Below are 20,396 nucleotides of genomic sequence, written 5' to 3'. Positions count from 1 at the left end.
TCCTTGGCAACCATCAGTTTGTTCCTGTATATATGGGTCTGTTTCTGCTTGTGTGCGTGTGTGTGTGCGTATGTTTTATTATTTTTTTTTTTAGATTCCACATACAAGTGCAATCATATGGTATTTGTCTTTCTCTGTCTTCTTTCACTTAGCATTATACGCTCCAGGTCCATGTTGCTACAAATTGTAAAATCTCACTCATTTTTACAGCTGTCTGATATTCCATTGTACATATATCACATTTTCTTTATCCATTCATCTATGGAAGGACACTTGGGTTACTTCCATATCTTGGCTATTGTAAATAATGCTGCAAAAAGCACAGGGGTGCATACGTCTTCTTGAATTAATGTTTTCAGGGTTTTCTGGAATATACACAATAGTGGAATTTCTGGATCATACAGTATTTCTGTTTTTAATTTTTTGAGGAAACTTCATTTTGTTTTTAACACTGGCTGCACCAATTTATATTCCCCCCAACAGTGCACAAGTGTTCCCTTTTCTCCACATCCTCACCAACACTTGCTATTTCTTGTCTTTTCTGACAGGAGTAATAAGATATCTCAGTGTCGTCTTGATTTGAAGTTTCCTGATGAATAGTAATGTTGAGCATCTTTTCATGTGTCTGTTGGCCATCTTTATCAACATTTTCATTTTTATAGTGTTTACATATTGGATCATGTGACGCATCACATATTTTTAAAATTTAAATTTAAAAAATATTTCTCAAAGTTTATCTCTTTGTATACAATCTTTATATAACATGCCTAAGGTTAGGTTGAATGGACTGAAGTTGCATAAACTGAGTAAAAACAACAGGAAGCTGAAACCCAACCTCCCCCCTCCCTTCCTCTGCTTATCATTTTGGATGAAAAAATGATCTCAAATAATTATCTAAGTGATTTCCTTCTGGCCACCGTTTTCCATGGCTTCTATCAGACAAGTCTATAGGTTCTTAGAACATTTTGAAAAATAAAAGACAAAATTCTACTTTGTGTAATTTTTCCTTTTGGAGTCATTCTGGGTCCTCACTACAGAATCACCTATGTACGTGTTAGGATAATAGAAGGCAACAAAACAAAGGGGATCCTGGTAAGAAAATGAGATTGTGGTGTGCGTGTGTGTGTGTGTGTGTGTGTGTATGCACACACACACACACACACACACACACACTTATGTGCAGGGGAATGGGGAAGATGGCAGAGGAGGCCTGGAGGTATTTCCCAGTGTAAACATTAGAGGTTTAATTTTTGCAAAGCAGCTTTTCTGGTGAAATATTGCTGACTGTATTTGGAAGTTGATAATATAATTCAGTTCTCCTCTGGGCATTGTGGGTATACTATGATTTTCTTGGTTGAAATGCCTCCCTCCCCACCCCAGAATAGTAGAAAGAGTGAATAATTTCATATTGGACACTTTCCCTTTTGGGGAATAATTTAAGCACTACCATATGTCTTCTTATTTTGTCCTTCTACTGTCTCTCATGAACCGCTGGGCTTTGAAAATGCAAAAACAAAGCAAACACAAAGGAACACACTGAGGTGTGTGTGTGTGTGTGTGTGTGTGTGTGTGTGTGTTTAAAAGCACTCTGTGGTGATTGCCCAATCACTGGGCCATGGTAATTATCCAGGAAGGTGTTTGAAGATATGCTCCACTGAAGGGGAGTGATAACAACCTTCAGAAACTGTTTAATCCCCAGGAACTAAAATCAGTCTGATGGTGGCCGCACAAGATGGGAAGGAATAATCATTGAAATTAGACCCAAGGAGGAATGCATGAAGTGTGCTTGCTCTCAGCCACCAGTGTCAGAACAGCTCAGGGCCAAGGAGCATACACTTGACCTGAGATGAATTCTGCAGTATTTTCTGTCTATACCAGTTTGCTCCAAGTCCCTCCTGGTGGGTTGGTATCTCTCTCCCACATGTTGTGTGACATTGTTGTCCCATGTTCACAGTGAGCTGTCAGATTCCCAGGAGCAGAGGCCTATTTCCGAAGCATCTAAATCAATCTACAAATAATAGTCTGGTTATTTGATTTTTCACAGTTCTTTGCCTTTTTCCTGCACTGAGGCCTTATGTAGCTAACTTTATTCATCAAACAGCTATGGAGGTTGAAGTTATCTCCAATTTGGAGCCATATAATTTACTTGAAAAGTGCAGTGATTCTTTAAGTACACTCAGTTCGTGAGCACTCAGCACACCAGATTATTCAGGAAGCCTCTTATCTCAGAAAGCTGATTAAATTATAGAAATGATCAAGACATTTATTTCAAAGATACTGAGAAAAATCAGAGCATGCTTGTCAGGTGCCTGGGGCACTTTTTGCACTTGACCCCAACATTCTTTAACATCCCCTCCTCAAGATCAGGAGTCCCCATCCCTGCTTTTGAATCAGGATGGGCTGGTCACTGCTTTGACCAATAAAGTGTGGTAGCAGCATTGCCGGGTGACTTCTGAGGCTATCTTGGAAAAGGCCATGCCGCTTCTACTTTTTTCTCTTGTGGGGGTCACTCTGCAAGAAGTGGAGTAAGGAGTCTACCTCCCCTGAGAAACGCTTTCTGGTCACAGTGTTGTTGCGTTTCCACCGCTGGCCAGGAGGACAGGCCACCTTAGACACGCAGCCCAACTGAGCCTTCAGATGGTTGCAGTCCCTGCCAACATCTGACTGCAACCTCAGGAGAAATTCCATGCGACAGAAAGGCAGCTAAGCCCTTCCTGAATTTATAACCCACAAAATCCTCTTTTAAATAATTGTTTCTAACACATTGGTTTGGGTTTCCACCACTATGTTTTGGGGTAATTTCTTATTCAGTGCCAAGAGGAAAGAATTTTCCCTTCTTTGACACACCTTCTCAACATTCCAGATGTTTCCTTTCACTTCTGAGCATTGACACTGGGGTTGTTTTAATCCATTTTTCCTTCGGTTCATCTTTTCATACTCCACAAATACACATACACAACCACATGTCCACAGCTACCTGCACACGCACAGACTTGATCATGTGGCTCAGTTTTACTCCCTAGTTCACTAAGTTCAAATCTCATTTTTCAGCTGATAAAACATGGGCTTAGTCCAAGGTCATATGGCTCAGTAGTGGCCCAGCTGGAAGTAAACCCAGATCTTCTGACATCCAGTCCAGTCCTTTTCCTACTAATTACTTTAATATCCCACTGATCTCGTAAAATAGAATGGGTCAATCCTATTCTAGTCCAGGGGCCATAAACTCAGAATGAAAGTCCAAACAGATTCCTGGGTGCCGCACCCTGTTGAGCCTTCCAGGGGTGACCAGTGTGCACCTGGTGAGTGCTGCCCATGGCCTACCTCCTGGTTGGAGAAGAAGGACAGTGAGTGAGGAAAAGAAAGACAGAAGTGCTGCTGAGAGGGCCTAGCTTATGCCTGCCCTTGTCCTCCTAGGCCTACATTATGAAGGCCTCACACTAATTATGGTCAGAGTGCAAGCCAAGATTCCCAAATGGGCGGGAGAAACACCAGATACCCTCACCCCCACCCCCCCTTCTATGTGAGACACATTTTACGAAAACAGAAGTGTTTTTAAATGGTATATTGTACATCTCTGAAACAGGCTTGAAAAAGGTGAGTGACTGGGACAAAAGCCTGGGAAACTCTCTGTGAGACAGGACTGGGGCTGGTTGGATGTGGGGTGTGTACCTGTGTGCTTTATCTGCCACTGAAAGGACCAGGCAGGCTGTCAGTAATACACTCTCCACTGCCCACTGCCCCAGCATTGCCCCAATTTCTCTAAGCCCTACAGCACTGTCGTATCATTTGTCTGGAGAGGGAATTAGAGCCAGTGAATAAGAAGGCCACCCCCCAGCCCCCGCAATGGTGTATTTCCATTCCCTTGAGCTGTCTTGCCAACAGCCAGATCTCCTTCCTCCACCCACCTCTCCACCATGCTCCTACCAAAGAGTGAAGGATGATTAAAAGTCTTCTGCATGAGGTGTGGTTTCGTTCAATATGTACTGTTGGTTCTGCAAATATGCTGGTGGGACGTTGACCATGCATGTTATGTGCCATATGCCGCTCTGTTGGCTGGCGTGCAGTGGAAAGCCTGAAAAGCAAGGGAGGGGACGTGGGTATTTTTCTCTGCTTTTGAAGCACAGGCTTTAATAAAACGCAAAACAAAAACCCAAGAGTTTTGAGAAAAAAATATCACATAATTACAGTTTTGTTAATCCTTCATGGATTCCTTACACTGTACACAATTTGCTCTTAAAAAAAGCAGCAGCAGATTCATTCGACTGCCTCAGATTCGTAAAATCACATTAAAATAAGTATATCTCGCTTTCTGTGCTTGATATTTTCTGGAAAAGTTGTATGTAAAGTGAATTTTTGCAAATTTGGCCTTATTTCAAATATTGCCAAGGTGCTTTCTACTTAAACTGGTACCATTTTGTAAAGCAAATAATAATTTTGTAATGCAAATAGTCACTCCCTAACTTATTTGTTTTGTAAGTTTGGGCTATTGTATTTGCATTTTTTTCTAGAAGCCAGATACATCTATAGATGATGATGGGCAATAAGACACTAACTTATAAGTAATACATTGAAAATGTGATGAAAATATTTTTAGTTTTAGAAATTTAATCTAAGAATTTAGATTTGTTTAAAATAACTTTTATCTAAAGAACTTGCACCTATCCCAAAGTAGGGCAGTCTGGCAAAATATTGATATAGCAAAATACTGAATTTATCCTAAGGATGTAAGAGGACAAAGTATAAAAATGGATGTACCAAAAAAAAAAAAAAAAAAAGAAGATTGTGGCATTGTTTATAATAACAAAAAGTTAAAAGGAACCCCAAATAGAGAAGTCAGTAAGAGCAGTCTTTTAAATAAAAACATGATTTCATTTTCGTGCCATGATAGGTTACGCTTCTGTTAAAAGAGTAAAAGTGAGATACCATTTTCCCCTACCGTGTAGGCAACAATTTGAAAGTAACTTCCTGTTGCCGAGTGTAGGGTAACCAGGAGGTCAGAAGCAGTGTGGGTAAGTACATAAAATACTTCCTCACTGGGTGGTTGTCTCTGGGAGGGGCCGTAGTTTTGAGTACCATCAAGTTTGCCAGTCCACAAATATTCAGGACACTGAGACACTATAATCAATGTGACATCAACTTGAATTATTTATTTTAAAAATACTCTAAAGCCATTTTATATATTTAAGAGATTTAAAGAGAGTTTTTAAAGAATTACAGTGTTTAATGAGAAAGTATGAAAGTTTAATTTCCGTAAGATGTTTTTACTAGAAACATCTCTTACTGTTCTTTAAGGGAAAAATATGTATCCAGCCCTTTCAAAACAAGTTCTAGATAAGATCATTTTGTGTATTTGAAAGCTGGGTAGTGAATTTTCTACTTTTAGTAACTCAGTAATTCCGTGGGTCTTCTTTTGGGTAGAGGGTATCCTTGCTGTCTAAAATTTACTTGATTAAAATAAGTTAAGAATTACTTGACAAGTCAGTTTATGGAAATGGACTATTATTTGAGATGTGATCCAAAGAATTTCCATTTGGTTACCAGCTTCAGTTTTTGGTGTGTGCAGAGTACAGAAAAATAGAGATAAGGAATACTCACCAATAATCTCACCACACGTTTTTGTCTATTTCCTTCCAGGAGTTTTTCTTAGCATTGTTATCACTTTAAGTACAAAATACTATAAACATATAGAAAAATACAATAAATAATATAATAGGACTCCTGTTTGCTTCAGTATGACAAATTAGATACCCCAAACATCCCTCGTTGAGAACAACCAAAAATGCTAAGTAAAATATCAGAATTAAAAATTATTTTTAAATACATTACTGAACTGATAGGAGACTATGAAATATTCAGGGGCAAATAAAGTGAAAGCAGGAATCCTGGAAGGTAACTGTGCTCTAATTTAGCCTTCTCCGTGGAGGCATCTGTAGAGTCCTGGTGGCATTAACCTCAGGTTTTGATGGTGGCATGGGGTAATGCAGACAGGACACCAAGGCAAGATCCCAACCAAGGTGAAATTTAATAGAAGACACATACCCCCATGTAAGGCTAGGACCCCAGTGTGCAATGCCTTCCGTATACAGGTAAACTAGATATAAACCCACCCCACAGATGGGAGTAGCATGGAAACTTGCTTATCTTGACTGTTGTGCTGGGTAGAAGGGGAAAATAAATCTCCTTTGAAAATTTATAATCAGAAACAAAACCACAGAGGGATTTGTGGTCCAGAATTTACATTATCTGTAAGGACCAAAAAAAATTTCAAGCTGAAAATTTTATTTTAAAGTGATTTCACATTTTAATTGCCTCCAGGCACATGGCAGAAATAAAAGAAATATTCTCTGGAGGAACCCACCTTGAACCCAGGTCTCAAAAAGTTCCCACAACTAAACACAAGAGAATCTGGCCTGAATGTCAAAACTCACAAAATATACAAGCAATCAAGACACCATGGGGGAGACCCAAGAAACAAAATAAAAGAATCAGACCCCAAATAACACTGAATATTATAATTGTCAGTCCTACATAAAATAAGTGTATTTTTAATTGGCAGAAATTAATAATAGAGGGGATGAAAATATACAAGGAAAAAAGACTAAAAGTAAAGATCTTATAAATTTGTAAAACAAGTAGAATATCTAAAAATAAAAAAATATTATAACTGAAATAACTCCAAATGGATTGGGTAAACAGAACATTGGGCACATTAAGAAAAAAAACTGGTACAAATTATCCATACAGTATAATAGGGAGACAAGAAGATGAAAAGTATGAAAAAGAAGCCAAGAGACTTAGAAGGTGGATAAGATATTATGTGAATCTAATTGGAATTTCAGAGAACAGACCTAACTTCAATAGTAATCAGGGAAATGCAAAGTGAAACAACAATGAGATGCCATTTTACCTTTCTCATCCTGGTATAATTCATGACACCCAGTTCTGGGAGGATATTAGACAACCAAGAACTATTTTACTATGTTCTAGCAGGGGTGTAAGTTGGAACAACCACTTAAAAAAATTTTTTTTAATGTTTATTTCTTTTTGAGAGAGAAAGAGAGGCAGAGCATGAGTGGGAGAGGGACAGAGAGAGAGAGGGAGACACAGAATCCAAAGCAGGCTCCATGCTCTGAGCTGTAGCACAGAGCCCGATGTGGGCCTCAAATGACGAACCGTGAGATCATGACCTGAGCCAAAGTCAGTCACTTAACTGACTGAGCCCCCCAGGTGCCCCATGGAACAATCACTTTAGAAAGCAGTTTGGCAATATTTATTTTAGGGGTTTTGGGGTTTTGCAGTTTTGTTTTTTGTTTTGAAAATTACTGCATACTCCCATTCTGCAAGAAAGTAGCACATATGAATCTAGCCATTACACAGCCCCAGGGACAAGTTCACTTCAGTAGGGTGCAAGGGCACCTGCAAAGAGAGTAAAAGGTGAAACTGAGGAAGTTCTGGGAATCCTCCTGGTTATTCATTTATTCATTCATTCAACTAATAATTACTGAGGGCCTTTTCTGTAGCAGGTGCTAATAGTTTAAAGGGCTCACCTCTCCAAGCTAGAGTCAGCTCTTTTTAGGGCGTGATGATACTCTATCTGTGCATCCTCAAATCTGCTCTTTTTTCCCCTGTAGATTTCAGCATTTGGGTTGTTTTACTCACTTTAGACTTCCTACTGGAAAGAGTCCAGAGTACATGAAAGAAGAGCACAGTTCATTCTACCTTTTGCTAGGAAGGAAAGATGGAAACACAGTTGAAATTCTTCACTCTCCATCCTGCAAGATTCCACTCAGTTCTGATCTTTGACTATTCCAGCTAATCTGTCTTTCTTAATTCCCAGGCCTCATTTTCTATGGCAGTCTCTTGGTTATTAAAAATACACTTGCAATGGGAGTGCCTGGGTGGCTCAGTCGGTTGAGCACCTAACTCTTGATTTCCACTCAGGTCATGATCCCAGGGTCATAGGATCGACCCCTCCCCACCCTGTCCACACTCAGCACAGAGTCTGCTTGCGATTCTCTCTTTCTCCTTCTGCCCCTCTCCCCAATTCACGTGCATGCTCTCTCTAAAAGAAAATTAAAAAGTTTAGGGCCACCTAGGTAGCTCAGTCAATTAAGCATCCGACTTTGGCTCAGGTCATGATCTCGTGACTCGTGAGTTTGAGCCCCACATCGGGCTCTGTGCTGACACCTCAGAGCCTGGAGCCTGCTTCAGATTCTGTGTCTCCCTCTCTCTCTGCCCCTTCCCCGCTCATACTCTGTCTCTCTCTGTCTCTCAAAAATGAATAAATGTTAAAAAATTTTTTTTGATAAACATTAAAAAAATAATAAAATTAAATAAAATTAAAAAGTTAAAAAAATACACTTGCAATGAAATTTGTTATAATGGTATTTAAATTGTGAAGGAAATTTCTCACTGCCTTATCATGACTTTTAGTTGTTTGATGACCAGAATGACTTTTTAGATCTCATTGTACCAGACACAAGATACCATACACAAAGTTAATTATTAGTAAAGATTTCTTGAAAAAAAAAATGAATAAAAATATGTGACTGGATGACTTGACAAAAATTGGGGAATTATTTTTAAATTTTATTTACCAATGTGATCCCTTCTCCTTGTATGACAGATGCCTTTAACTGGAAATCCAGAGAGGGACTGGCATCTGTATATCAAAATATATCATGCTACATATAGTCGAAGCGTAGCCGGAGGTATTCAGAAGCAGTTTGTCCTATAGCTATAAATTTGGTATTTTATGCTTTTATAAAATTAGCTGCACCTAGCAAAAAAACAGTATCTCCTGAATTGATGTATCCATACACTTGAATGTGCTCTCAAATAGGCCCATTCAAAGCATTTTTAAGCCTTAATTTTCCAATATCAGATCTCATTTTTAATTAAGGCTTAGCTTCCACTCTCCCCTGCATCTCCATAGAAGGATTAGGCCAGACCACATCACATCTGGCTGGGTCTGTGATGTCTCGGGGATTTATGAATGACAAGCGATATTAAAACTGGGGTCGTGTGCAGTCATCCTGAAATCAGAAGCTGAATGCTCCGTTCCCAGCCGCGTGGGGTTGGGGTAAACAGGTCATCAAAGGCAGCAGTATCTCTGCTCTCTCCTTTTGTATTCAGAATCTTCCTTCACAAAAAAATTCAGCACCAGAATCTTGTGGCATTCTCTAATGAGTAACCTGTAATCAAAGCAAAGCTCTTTCTTAACGTTGATTATAAAGAGAGCAAGGGGAGAAAGAGACTGGAAGGGGTGTGAGAGAGAATCGGAAGGAGACGAAGTGGGTGCACATCGGGGGTTCACTCGCAGGAGAGGCCTGCCTTTGCGCCCACCAGGAAGACTCATGGGCCCTGTCTATCGGAGTTCCTGCTAATAATATGAGAAACATGCAAACTAGAGAGTTCACACAGAAGTTCAGACATTCTTGGGGCATTACGGAGAATTGTTTTGAAAACATACAATAAGATTATTGAGGGACTGGTTTGTCAGTAAGCAGCAGCCGAAGCTCTGGGAACATGGGAGCCTTTCCTAAAACCTCAGTGGTGACCGTGGGTCGTGGAGGGACACTTGTCTCCCTGTGACCAGGGCTGTCCATGCCCATTCCATGTGTATAGTCCATGAGACCGGCTGGGTAGCTCGAGCTGTCTTCATTTCCTCAGTGACTGCTGCCACTGAGCCCATGTTCAGTAAGACTCCAGGGGTCACGCCCTGGCTCCCTGAAGCCCCGGGCTTCTGCCTCTTCCAAGGGTAACATGCTGGAAAACAGGAAGGAGAGAAGCAAATATCCCAAAAGATTTCACTGGGAGACAGAGACATACACATAGATAATATATGTGAAAGCATCTTGAAAAGTTCCACGTGCTACATGAATAAAGTTAATACTACTTCTCCATAATAGCATGGCTTAGTGGATCCACATGTAAGCACTCTTCCGTGGGTAAGCTGGTCCTTCAAAGCAGAACCAGTAGTACCATTTTACTAATCCATAATTCAACCTTGTGGAAATTCAACTAGACTTTGTGATGCATGATGGGTGGTCACCAGCAAGTAGAGTCAGAGACCTTTATTTCTTTATTTTTTTTATGTTTTTTATTTTTTAACGTTTATTTATTTTTGAGACAGAGAGAGACAGAGCATGAACGGGGGAGGGGCAGAGAGAGAGGGAGACACAGAATCGGAAGCAGGCTCCAGGCTCCGAGCCATCAGCCCAGAGCCCGACGCGGGGCTCGAACTCACGGACCTCGAGATCATGACCTGAGCTGAAGTCGGACGCTTAACTGACTGAGCCACTCAGGCGCCCCAGAGACCTTTATTTCTTAACTTTGGTTATGGTCAGATAAGCAACGAGAGAATAGGCACCGGCATCCAAGAATTCATGTTAATATGCATCACTTTCTAATTTTCAAAGCACTCATGCTTTGCAGCTTCAGAACTGCGTGACATAGGTAGGGATTATTACCTCCCTTTCCCTGGCAAGGAAACTGAGGCCTAGAGAGTTTGCATGGCTTGTCCCCAGGTCACAGGGAAGATGAACGGGTACACCATGACTGTGTAGTCAGTGGCCTCTAGGAAGCAATGCAGAAATGTGGCAGGATATAAATTCTAAACCCAGGGTGTTAAACGATTGAACTGTAGCACCCTAGAGGCCAAAGCCCCTTCCCTATCTGTAGCTCCCAGTGTTGCTGAAGAGTGTGCCTGGGGATAGGGTGTGTTTAGACTTGGGTACTTTTATGTCTCATCTGTTGTACCTTCTCTTTCAGAGCCACATGCTCTTGAATGATCTGGACAAAGGAGATCTTGCTCTGGTATTAGGGTAATTGCAACATGGTAATACTTAGCACACTCAGCACTTTCCACCTAGATGCTATCTCATTAACCTTCCCATGTCCCAGAGAGCCATGTGCTACATGCAATGTTGCTGTAGCCTCCGTTGCTCTAGGAAAAGAGTCAGTCCTCCTCTGAGCCCCAGGATGAGGTCCTTTGGCTCTGCAGCTATTTTGCTGGATTACCGCAGGCCTGAAACTGAGGTTTCCCTTTATTTTTTTGTTTATTTGTTTTTGTTTTTTTTTTAAGTTTATTTATTTTTGAGACAGAGTGAGAGACAGAGCATGAACGGGGGAGGGTGTCAGAGAGAGAGAGAGAGAGAGACAGAATCGGAAGCAGGCTCCAGGCTCTGAGCCATCAGCCCAGAGCCCGACGTGGGGCTCGAACTCACAGACCTCGAGATCATGACCTGAGCTGAAGTCGGATGCTTAACCGACTGAGCCACCCAGGCGCCCCGAGTTTATTTGTTTTTTTAACATTTATTTATTTTTGAGAGATACAGAGACAGAGTGCAAGCGGGGGAAGGGCAGAGAGAGAGGGAGACACCGAATCCGAAGCAGGCACCAGGCTCTGAGCTGTCAACCCCCAGCCTGACACGGGGCTGGAACTCACGGAACCATGAGATCATGACCTGAGCCAAAGCTGGATGTTTAACCGACTGAGCCACCCAGGTGCCCCCAGGTTTCCTTTTAAATAAAGAGAATGACTGGGGTCCAAGTGGCAAATACCATCTATTGTTGTTTTCTGAGTGCAGGTATTCAGAAGTCTCATTGCTATAAAAACGGTTTTTGCCTCTCTAGAACAACACTGAGTAACACATGGATGCTTTTTTTTTTTAATGTTTATTTATTTTTGACAGAGAGACAGAGCATGAGTGGGGGAGGGGCAGAGAGAGAGGGAGACACAGAATCCAAAGCAGGCTCCAGGCTGTGAGCTGTCAGCACAGAGCCCGATACGGGGCTCGAACTCACAGACCGTGAGATCATGACCTGAGCTGAAGTCGGATGCTCAACCGACTGAACCACCCAGGCACCCCTACATAGATGCTTTTTAAATGTCTGCTATCTAATCCTCACAACGGTGTAGGAAGCACGTGTCATTACCCACCTTATAGGAAACTTTTTATAGGAGATTCGGAGATTAAATGCCTTGCCCGAAGACACGCTGGTGCTAGATGGGAGATTAGGGTTTGCCGCCAGCTCTGGGTCTCTTCAGAGCCTCGATGTAAGGTGCCGGGATCCTGTGTGAGGGCTGGTCCCTCGCTTCTTCGGTCTCATGAGCTGAAGGGAAAGAGCGAGGACCGAAACAGACCATCTACTTGGTACCAGCTACACATGCAGACTCCCCTCCACCCACGGCAGGCTGCCCAGAGAGGGAGGAGGAATGGGAGGGGACAGCATAGCCAGAGCTCATGTGGAGCACCTCTCAGCTCCTGGGCATCTCATGTAAAATCAGGAAGATTTCAAAACCCAGACACTATTTCCAGGGCTGCCAAGAGCCGCGGAGAAGTACGCAGGGGTGTGGAGGGCTTTTCAAAAGCAGGATGAAAGGAGAAGGGAGGACGGAAGTTGGAGAGACCGTTTTGAGGAAGAGGACAGGGTCCTGCTGGGTCAGGGTCAACTCCTGCTGTGGGAGTAAAATTCTCGATGAAAACATGCCTGGTGTGACCGTAAGAGTACTTGTTGATTTGTGAAAAAAATGGCTTACGATACGCAGAATCTGCATTTTAAGATTTGTCCTACCAAATTCATAAGGAAAAGAAATGCTCCAGCCTGCAATGTCAGTAAAATGAAGTGGTGATGTGTACCTAATCAAATCAACAAGAATGCACCTTTTGAGGCCAATTTTTATATGCCTTTATTGTATTTATGTTAACTTCCGGGTTTCATGTGAGAGTCTTGCTAATAATAGGATTTATAGAAAATTGGCTGTAAGGGGAGAGGTAGTTATTGTCTCTGGTTACTTATGATCCATGCCGTAATTTCTCAGCTAGCAGCTCAACTTGCAATTATCATTTGTTTGAGTAGGTCCTTGAACCCAGGCCTTGGCCTTGGGAATGGGTGGCCCTGAGCAGGGCTGCCCCACACCCATGGCCTGGTGGTTTGCCTGCTGTGTGCACTTAAGGGTGTTGACATGGTCAGAGGAACTGACGAAATCCAATACTCATTTTTACATTCTTCCATGGAAAAGTGAATTCAGATTGGGATCAGCTTTACTAATAAACACTCCAGAAATAATCAGCCACCTTCCCTGAGGCTACATTTCTCATGCAGTGTCCTTGTTCTGGGCACATGACTAATCACAAAGCTCTGATAAGTAGTGTGTGTTCCATGTAAATTATAATGTCACGCTGACATTTTGGCCTTATATTGATGAAACAGGTATTTCCAGCTCTGTCAGATCAAACTTAACAGCCTAATGAATACTTTTGGAGGTCTGCAGCTGATTCTTCACCTACTTAAATTTTCAGTAATTTATGTTCTCTAAATTAGCACAAAATGACAAACTTCAAGTAGTCATTTGGTTATTCCCATTGCCTTAAGTAGGTGAATAATAAACTGTTCAAAGACTCCTATTTGGGGCGCCTGGGTGGCTCAGTTGGTTAAGCGTCTGACTTTGGCTCAGGTCATGATCTCACACTTCGTGAGTTCAAGCCCCCCATTGGGTTCTGCACTGACAGTGCAGAGCCTTCTTGGGATTCTCTCTCTCTGCCTTTCTCTCCCACTCGCTTGCATGTGCAAACTCCCTCTCTCTCTCTCAAAATAAACAACAACAACAAAAAATCCACTAAGACTCATATTTTTCCCTCTTGTCTATTTTCAAAGGGACAGACTCTCATTGTCAGGGGCCCATGTCAGGGTTCTATCATTCCTACAAGCAGATTTCTCTCTTAAATCCATGCAGAGTCTCTCCTGCTTTAATTAAGATTCCTCTTCCCGTTAGGTCTGCAGAAGTCACGGGGTATAACTATTTGATGTTCAATCCTTGAAACCCTCCATGAACTTGAAAACAGCAACCAGGTTTATCCAGAGGCTTCTCTACCATGAGATAAACCCTGATTCCTTTTAACTTTCCATTTTGACTCTGTTTCTCCCAATAGAGGCTCCTCCCCTCTGGGGTCTTCCCATTTTTATCATGTGGTGATGCACTTATTGGGATGCATTCAGGGGTTCATTCTCTTTCAGTGAAAGCGGGCAGGCCAGTGACTCCAGCTCAACCACACCATGGAGGATGTCTCTGTGGTCTCATGTCCACCTTCATTTGCAAGATGTCTGCCACAGTTCCAGATAATCCGTGGGATCCCAGGGGAAAGAAGACGTCTCCTCCTGTGAGTCTCTCTATAAGAAAAGCCCTTTTCCAAAACTCCCCAGGTGGCTTACTCTCAGACCTCATTGGCTAGAATTGGGCCACAGGCCAGGGGAAGAGGACAGCCCAGATTGCACAGACCAGTCACCATTCATACCCCTCCCACTTCTGCTCTGGCAAGAGGAGTCATTTCCTGAGCACATAACTTTGTGGAGAGTGAAACGTCAAACAAAATCAAGGCTCAACCAGCAAGGATAAAGGGGAAAGTGGCAGTGGTGGCTGTTAGATGGGCAGTCAGCTGTGTTTGCCACAGGTGACCCAAAAAATGGAGAGCAAAACTATTCTCCACATACTTCAAAAAAATTTTTTTAAGTTTATTTTTTTTTGAGACAGAGTGAGAGACAGAGCATGAACGGGGGAGGGGCAGAGAGAGAGGGAGACACAGAATCGGAAACAGGCTCCAGGCTCTGAGCCATCAGAGCCCAGAGCCCGACGCGGGGCTCAAACTCACGGACCGCGAGATCGTGACCTGAGCTGAAGTCGGATGCTTAACCGACTGAGCCACCCAGGCGCCCCTTGTTTTTTATTTTTATTTTTTTTAAGTTTATTTATTTTTGAGACAGAGTGAGAGACAGAGCATGAACGGGGGAGGGGCAGAGAGAGAGGGAGACAGAATCGGAAGCAGGCTCCAGGCTCTGAGCCATCAGCCCAGAGCCCAACGCGGGGCTCGAACTCACATAGTTCAAAATATTAACAGCAGCACAGCAAAACAAGTAATAACAAAACCCTTTCTGTGTCAGGTATTGTGACAACTAGCAGGCACACAAAAATGAACACCACGTGGGCCTTGACCTGGAGAGCTAGCAAGCAAACTGGCATCCCATGTCATTTCAAAATTGTATAGTAAGCAAGGAGAGGCATGCAGTGTTCTGGAAGCACCGAGAAGGATCCCTCAGCTCTACTGAGGGATGATTCCTGGGGAGAAACCAAGTGGACTGGCTATAGATGCTGAGAATGAGTTTGACTATGAAGACAATGCTGTAAGGTATGTGATTCTTGATTTTATAATCTTTGTGTACTATTTTATGTTTTATTATTGTGGTTCATCTACAGTTGATGAAATAGAAAATCCCTTCAAGCCTGAGGGTGGTGTCCCCTGCAAGGGTCATTTCCCATGAGTTCAGTTTTTCGTATTTTGTATCTGGATGGAATCCATTTTATGATCACAGAATTCCATATTTAAACAAGGAAGCTGCTCATCCAGTAGGAAAATGTGTGAGGGAGTGCAAATGAATTCAGTCTTAATCATTATGATGTCACTGGGTCTGTAAGTGGATTTGTTTTTCAGTATTATAAGAGAACTTCAGTAATTTGAACTGAGGGGGAATCAGTCAGAATGAGTGAAAGTCTATCACGTACAATTGTTTTATTACTTTTATTTATGTGTATGCTAAGATAGCAAAGAGTCGCTTATGAGGAATCTGTGTTAAATTGATAAGAATGATTTCCTTAGCATATTCACTACCTCCTTAAAAATGATCTTCAGGTTGGGAATGCAAGCTGGGGCAGCCACTCTGGAAAACAGTATGGAGGTTCCTCAAAAAACTAAAAATAGAACTACCCTACGACCCAGCAATTGCACTACTAGGCATTTATCCAAGGGATACAGGTGTGCTGTTTCAAAGGGACATGTGCACCCCCATGTTTATAGCAGCACTATCAACAATAACCAAAGTATGGAAAGAGCCCAAATGTCCATAGATGGATGAATGGATAAAGAAGATGTGGTACATATATACAATGGAGTATTACTCAGCAATCAAAAAGAATGAAATCTTGCCATGTGCCACTACGTGGATGGAACTGGAGGGTATTATGCTAAGTGAAATTAGTCAGTCAGAGAAAGACAAACATCATATGACTTCACTCATATAAGGACTTTAAGAGACAAAACAGATGAACATAAGGGAAGGGAAACAAAAATAATATAAAAACAGGGAGGGGGACAAAACAGAAGACACTCATAAATATGGAGAACAAACCAAGGGCTACTGGAGGGGTTGTGGAAGGGGGGATGGGCTAAATGGGTAAGGGGCTAAGGAATCTACTCCTGAAATCATTGTTGCACTATATGCTAACTAATTTGGATATAAATTAAAAAAAAAAAATAAAAACAAAGAAAAAAAAATGATCTTCAGAGGCACCTGGGTGGCTCAGGTCATGATCTCATAGTTTGTGAGTTCAAGTCCCACACTGGGCTCAGTGCTGACAATGCAGAGCCTGTTTGGGATTCTCTCTCTCCCTCTCTCTACCCTTCCACCTCTTGCTGTCTCTCTCTTTCTCTCTCAAAAATAAAATACAGAAACATAAAAAAAATTAAAAATGCTCTTCAGATGACAAGAGACATTGGAAAATAAGCTGTGCTTTCCTCCTGCATCTTTTTTTTTTTCTTTAAGAGATGTAAACTTTAGCCTGGTCTGTGTTGAGTTTATTAGAAAATTATGAATATGCAAAGAATAATTACTTTTTAAAACCTTGGATCCATCCTTGGAGTTCTGTGGGCATGTTTCCATGAAAATGCGATCCTCCTGTTATCAAAAGATAAAAGATAATTATTCCAATGAACACCTAAGCAAAAGTCATGAACAGGCAATTCAGGGTAACAAACCATATAAAATAAGGTTAGATGCCTTAATAATCAAAGAAATGAAAACTAAAGCAAGATATCACTGGTCAAATTGGCAAAAGAAATAAAAAAAAATTGGCAAAAGATTTTGTAAAAGTATAAATCAATAAATGAAGTGCTAATGCCCAGGGCTGGTGAGAGAGTGGAGAATTGAGCACTAATGTTTTATTCTATATACAGAGATGAATATATAAGGATGTTTATTCTAGGACCATTTGTTTTAGTACAAAATTTTAAAACAACTTAAGTGTCTACTAAATAATGGTGTGTTTGAGCCGCTTGAGTGGGTCATTTGGTTAAGCGTCTGACTCTTGATTTCAGCTCAGGTCTTGATCCCAGGGTGGTTAGTTCAAGCCCTGTGTTGGGCTCCACACTGGGCATGAAGCCTACTTAAAAGGAAACAGAGGGGCGCCTGGGTGGCTCAGTCAGTTGAGCATCGGACTTCAGCTCAGGTCACGATCTCGCAGTCCGTGAGTTCGAGCCCCGCGTCAGGCTCTGGGCTGATGGCTCAGAGCCTAGAGCCTGCTTCTGATTCTGTGTCTCCCTCTCTCTCTGCCCCTCGCCCATTCATGCTCTGTCTCTCTCTGTCTCAAAAATAAACGTTAAAAAAATTTTTTTTAAAAAAAGGAAATAGAAAAAAAGAAAGAAAGAGAAAGAAAGAAAGAAATGTGTATTCATGCAATGGAATATTACACATCTGTCAGAAAAGTGAAGTATCTCTGCATATACTGATTTTTTTAAATCTCTAAACATTAAAAAAAATTTTTTTTTAATTTAAAAAAGGGTGCTTGGGTGGCTCAGTCGGTTAAGCATCCAACTTTGGCTCAGGTCATGATCTCACACTTCATGGGTTCGAGTCCCGTGTTGGGCTCTGTGCTGACAGCTCGGAGTGTGGAGCCTGCTTCAGATTCTGTGTCTCCCTCTCTCTCTGCCCCTCCCCCACTCATACTCTCTCGCTCTCAAAAATAAAATAAACATTAAAAAAAATTTTTTTAATCTCAAGATGTGTTGCATACACAAAGCAAGTTACAGAACAAAGTAATGTTATCTATATGCACATGTATGGAGACATTAGTAATTATACTTCTGGAAGGATATGTAGGAAACTGTTACAGCAATCTCATTGGTTACCTTCGGGGAAAAGGACTAGAGGTAAAGCATGAAAGACTTTACTTTTCACTTTGTACTTTTCTGTGTGGTTTGAATCTGTGCAAGAATTGCTTTATTCTAAAATATGAAATGTAATTTTTTAAGAAAAAGAATAGGTTACATCTTCATGGTTTGACACGGGAAATTTTCTGCACTGTAAGAGGAGAAAGTGCAGAAAAATCACAATGTTATGACTCTGTTAATGGTGCTATTTCTACCTAGATAAAGATGCAGACATACACAGTGTTTGAAGAAGTCTGGATGAAAATAACTCGCACTACCATCTATGCGGCTGCCCCACAGCCAGAGTGGAGAAGTACTGACATTGTAGAAACCTTCACTTTCTATGTACTGTTTACTTTTTTGTACAGTGCTAGTGAATTATCAGAAAGAAAAACATAAATTTTTCCAAGTGAGGGGAAAAAGTAAAAAAAAAAAAAAAAAAAAGAAAGAAAGAAAGAAAAAAAGAAAGAAAGGAAATCCAGTTCTCCCAACGCCCTTTTGCATGAAGCTTGCATGAAGTGCTCTGGTCTGCTCTATGCAAAAACAGGGTTTGACTCCGCCTATCACCTGGCTCCTCCAAGCTTACTCTCACCACCTTCCCTTTTAAATCCCACCTGCCAGGGAAGCCTTTGTAGTCAGAGTGGGATCTCTCCTCTGATCCAACTTATCTACCCCAGGCTTACCCAACTAGAAAAACTGGAAAATAAAAGTCAAAAACAGTACGTTCAAACAAGACGCTGAAAACTGGCCCAACCTGTACACGAAACCAACATGTCTTATTCGAGTGCCATGAGTTTGTGCAAGGAGCTAGCAGCCCGCTGGGAGGAAAGGAAACGCAGGCTGGAGACCCAGGCCCCAGTGCATCCCTGCCATTTTTTGAACTCCACCATTTTTCTCACCTGCTCATCCTATCTGTTACTCTAACTCAGGAGGCTGATAAGAGAATCTGGGGAGGCAGGAGCAGTGCTATGGAAATAAAAGGTGATTAGTCACATCATCGCGTGAGCCCTGGAGGACAGGATTTGTATTGTGGGTTTGGTATGAATATTGCCTAGAAAATGAGGAGAACCCAAGATGTTCATTAACACAAATGTGCTTTGATTTTACGAAGAAAATGCTGTGACAATCCAACCCGAATGATTTCTCTTTTCAATGACTTTTCACCTGAGGATCTCAAAACGTCTCTTCCAGTCTTCCATCACAACTGCCCCATAATGAGTGTGGACTGCTACTAGGCCACCAATAGTAGTGTTGACACATTTTCCAGCAGTTCCCCCCTCCCCATCATGAATAATACGTTTCTTGTTAGTGGTGAGAGCCATTATAACAGGAAGGAAGAGCAGCTCAGATGTGTCTGAGCACTGGAAGTTTAGAAAAGAAACCTTGGGTGAAACTGGAAGAGGAGACTGAGCAGGCTGAGGGGAAGTAGCCAAGCAGAGATTTCTAAAGCCAATGCGATGACTTAACCCTACATACTGTGCAGGTCTTCTTTACTCTTTGTTTGAACCTTGTTATTACTCTAGTTACAGAAGATTCCACGAGCTGGCTCACAAAGCAAGAGACAGCAGTGTTCCTTGTAAGCTGAGAAAATATTTAGACGACAAGGTTGACTACCGGTAATGGCTGAATTGTGTCCCCCAAAATAGATATGCTGAAGTACTAGCCTCCAAACCTCAGAATGTGACCTTATTTGGAAAGAGGGTCTTTACAGATTTAATCAGGTTAAAACGAGGCCATTAGGGTGGGCACTAATCCAATATGACTCGTGTCTTTCTAAAAAGGGGAAATTTGAATACAGAGACAGACACACAGACATACAGAGGGAAGAAGATGTGGAGACACAGGAAGAACACCATGGAGGGGCAGAGATTTGGAGTGATGATGCATCTATAAGCCAAGGAATGCCTGAGGCTACCAGAAGCTAGGAGAGAGGCCTGGAACAGATCCTTCCCCAGAGCCTGCAGAGGGAGCACAGCCCTGCCCACACCTTGGTTTTGGACTTCTGGCCTCCAGAGCTGTGAGACAGTAAGTTTTATTTATTAAGTAGATAACCACCTAGTCGGTGATACTTTCTTATGGCAGCCCTAGGAAACTACTACATGCACCACAGTCACATATCCTTCCAGCAATGGGTATTTATAGGACAAAAAAAGTAACAGGAGTGGCTTTTCCACTCTAGTGGTAGATTTTTCTGAGAACACTCAGCCTGGAGATAGTTCTCTTTCCATAGAATGCAGAAAGCCAGTAAACCCTCCCTCTGCAGCCTGGCAGAGAGGAGAGGCGCAGAGCCCAGTGTAGGCTGGTAGGAAGCACACCGTCCTACCTTGGACCATTGCTTGGCTCTGTGCAGGGGCCCACACTGTGCACACAGCTGCTTCAAGCCCCACATTTTACCAAATGGAGACAAAGACAGGT

At 41.9% G+C, this 20,396-nt stretch overlaps 1 long non-coding RNA gene across 9 annotated transcripts in view; it reads left to right on the top strand.

The window, feature by feature from the left end:
• LOC109246371 (uncharacterized) overlaps positions 1-20,396 on the top strand; it is a 109,175-nt gene that overhangs the window by 68,713 nt on the left and 20,066 nt on the right. For 7 of the 9 annotated variants that reach the window (XR_008423846.1, XR_008423850.1, XR_008423853.1 and 4 more), the window contains exons 3-5: positions 14,023-14,165; positions 14,944-15,188; positions 19,763-20,006. The exons of 1 other annotated variant lie outside the window; for it this stretch is intronic. This is a non-coding gene — a long non-coding RNA (uncharacterized LOC109246371). The remainder of the gene's footprint in view (positions 1-14,022; positions 14,166-14,943; positions 15,189-19,762; positions 20,007-20,396) is intronic. One more of the 9 variants, XR_008423849.1, reaches the window with a different exon arrangement.

The sequence above is a fragment of the Panthera pardus genome, unplaced genomic scaffold (assembly GCF_024362965.1).
Source record: "Panthera pardus isolate Hobbes unplaced genomic scaffold, ASM2436296v1 HiC_scaffold_2, whole genome shotgun sequence".
Lineage (NCBI taxonomy): Eukaryota > Metazoa > Chordata > Mammalia > Carnivora > Felidae > Panthera > Panthera pardus.
Note: the sequence above shows the minus strand (reverse complement) of the source record. Positions and strands in the feature narration are given on the sequence as shown.